At 37.0% G+C, this 3564-nt stretch overlaps 1 pseudogene; it reads left to right on the forward strand.

Moving 5' to 3' along the window:
• LOC108972904 overlaps positions 1 to 2535 on the forward strand; it is a 19850-nt pseudogene extending 17315 nt beyond the window's left edge.
• Positions 2536 to 3564: the final 1029 nt, after the last annotated feature.

Raw genomic sequence — 3564 nt, forward strand, 5'->3', positions numbered from 1 at the left:
GAATATAATTAAAATTTATGCAGTTGCATTTGGTTAAACTTTTGCTTATGCCAGCTGCCATGGTGGTTTCATACATGCCATGTCCTTTGGCGTCCTTTTCAACTTTTTATTTCGTCCGTCCACCACTTTTTGCTCACAGGTGTCATAACTTTTAGCGCGCGCCTAGCTGGTCGCTGAGCACTGCTCCTCCACATGTAAATTAAATTTGCCGTTAGCGCAGATTTCCCGCAAATTACGTTTTGTTTTTATTAATTTTGCTCTTCCTTTTATTATTTGCGTTTATTGTCCACTTTCATTGGCTTCCATTTGTATTTTGCTTAATGAAAAAATCATCTCTCACCCACACCCACTCAAAGCGGCTTAATAAAGCCTCTGCGCACTTTTCCATTCATGAGTCCATTAAATATTCATAACCTCGCACTTATTTCGGATAATTTATTTTATGCTTTTGACAGCCTGTACCAGCGTAAGGACTCGATTAATTCGAACTTCGAAATTCAGCCCACCGGAAATTATAGCTAACCTGGACTGCCGAAGAGACATGAATATCCCAAGAAGTTGAAGAACCGCATGAATTGGTCGCCACGTCGGAAGTATAACATTCCAGAGGGTTTTCAAGTAAGTAGTTGTTGTAAGTTTTTAACACTCAGAAAAAATCTCAGAGATCGTATAAACAATATATATAAGTTATGGCAAACTGAGCCGATTTAGATATGTTCTTCTACCTGCCCGCTTGTCTGTCGGCATATTTACTTTATTCCTCAGTTTTTGCGATATCGATCTGAAATTCGGCATAGACAATTGTTAGAGACGGCGTTACAATTTCCGACTTTATTGCTCAGATAGATAGATAGATAGTAAAATTGAGGGTTTGTACTGCGGTTCCATGGTCTATTGTGGTCTTCCTTACATGACATATGGTCCCTGAACCATTCCACGATCCTGCTGGGTGCGACTGAGGTGATGTGATACCTGTCCACGTAGATGGAACCTAGAGCCTTGAGCCTGCTTCTACAAATTGCTCGTCAATCCAGAATTAAGTGTTCTGGAGTTTCCTGTTCCATGACGCAGAATCGGCAGTTTGAGCAAGAGACTATGAACAAGTGCTTCTCGAGTCTGCAAAGCCCTGTATAGAGCGCGACAATGAGGTGGATCACTTCCTTAAACCTCCCAGCAGTACCTTGGCATGGCGCATTCCAACTGCCTGCTGCCAAGGCTGTTGTTTCTCCACTCTCTGCTCCGTGCAGAGCAGCCCCATCATCCAGAGCGGGCACCTCATTATTCATCAGATCATATTACCATTAGATGTATGTAGCTCCCATGGAAAAGTTTTTTATTATTTGTTAAGGACATTACAAGTGCAACCGAATCTATTCTTTTTTCTTGTTTTTGTATAGTTGTTCATGGGTTATGAGTTAAAATTTTCTCGATCCTATGATAACATTAACCAAAGTAAGTACTATTTAGGTATATTCCATCCGATTTGCTAAATTCAACACTAGTAAAATGACGAATATATTCTGTTTCCATTTTAAAGTCTTAAATTCTAATGAGTCTTCACAGAATGTTATATTTTTAAAATGGTCAAATTTACCTCTCATCTCAAAGGAGAGCAAAACCTTAAATGCCACCTGAGAGAAATATTTTTCAGAAAAGTTTTAATTCCTTGAATTTAACTCAAACACCAGACAAATACTATATACACATACTAATACACTTGTAAATTGGCTTTCTTATGCAGGAGCGTGAACGCTTGCGTTTGCATGACTCGCTGTAAATGCATTGCCAACTCACTTTCAAACACAACAAGAATTTTTTCTCGTACAACTTTTCTGTTGAACAAATATTTTGTTTCTCCAACTGAGTAAATCTGTACTTGTGTGAGTGTGGTCGAAAGGCTGCAAATATTTGCAGACACTTTGGTGTTTACGATATGGTTGAATGCTAACAACAATAACTTTGTACCATCAATCCGAGTGACCATCACAAACTACTTAGGTTCAAGCGATTCTTAACCTAACTGACTCCACAAATGCATATATAGATAGCTGGCTACGAATGGACAAGAAAACTTAAAATGAAAGAGTTAGAGCTAAACGTTAGTGAGCTTCACTCCCAAAGTGTTAAGTGATAGAGAGTTGGTCAGGATTTTGCCTTAGCATATTTAATATAGACTTACTTACCGTTTAATTGGAACTAAATATTGCTGAATATATAAGGAAATTATTGAAAATAGTTGATGTCGGGTTTCTAATATGAATTGAACTCGCCTTTTGTATGAAAGCGTCGCAATTTACGCAGCTTTCTTAACCGAATTCAGCATTCTTTTGCCTCAGGTATAGTAGTGGCTTTAATTGTGTTTTGGAAGGGTTGGAAATAATGTAGTCTCCCAAGCTCATTATTTCAACCTCTCCTTTCGTTATCATATTCATTTATAGGGTAATGCACATGTTGTCTATAACGGGTCTTTCTACTACAATCAATTCAATACCGATCTGGTGGTTAAATTGGATTTGACAACAATGAAGGATATAAGTATGTAAAGATTTAAACCTTATTTAAGGTGTCCCTAGCCAAAAATCTTAAATTCTCAACAAATATTGTGTTCTATCGGGTCTATAACTATATTCGCGCGGTCTGCCAAGAGATATCGTAAATTGATTTTTATTCCACAGATCCAATATTCAGCACGTGCCATTTTTAGTAGTATGTGTTACTCATTAATATTTTTCAAACAATAACATAAGAATTTTGGAGAGGTTTATGATCAACGTTCTGTACCTAAGCGGACACTCCGAAATATTTAAAAGTAGTGGTTTTCGTTTGATAGACGTAGAATTTCCGTAGTGACCAAAAAAGTTTGAAGAAGAGGAACTAAAAGCATTATTCCATAAAATTTTTTGGAAAACATAAATGAAGTTCGCGGAATTTCGCCAACCAGTCAAACTAACTATAAAACTGAATATCCATAACATTAAGGTTATGTTATTCCTCCCGGGTGTGGTGAGAAGGACCCATCAAACTGACGAAAACGATATTAAAACTATTATAGCAGGAACAGTCAAAAACGCTACTGCCTTCCTCCCTTTTCCTTTCTCATTGACAAAATGTGTGCCCAGTGAAAAACGTGGCAAAAACGCAGAATTCAGCCATCTTTGTTTGTTTTCATTTGCACAATGTTACCATTGCTCAATACGCATATATAGTTTTGTACACATCTATGTTTTCAATTACAATTTTTTATAATATAAAATATCAAAACTGGAAACAAACTATTAAAAATAGTTTATATATTTATAAATAATATCATTCGACTTCAGTTTTGAGTTATTTTAAGAAAATTTCAAACATATTGAACAGATTGAATTATAAAAGTTGATAATTACTACAGTATATAGATATTGGCAACCCTGGGTTGTGAGAGGGCAATCAGCTGACACGTTTAGACGGCAAAAACCAAAATGCTGTAGATTCTCACGTCATCCGACGTCAAAGAGAGAAGGGAGTAGCGTTTTACTTACATTGCGCGCCCATAAGATAGGTCGAATCAGCTGACACGACCCA

Source organism: Bactrocera latifrons, unplaced genomic scaffold, assembly GCF_001853355.1.
Source record: "Bactrocera latifrons isolate USDA-ARS-PBARC rearing strain unplaced genomic scaffold, ASM185335v1 scaffold_439, whole genome shotgun sequence".
NCBI lineage: Eukaryota > Metazoa > Arthropoda > Insecta > Diptera > Tephritidae > Bactrocera > Bactrocera latifrons.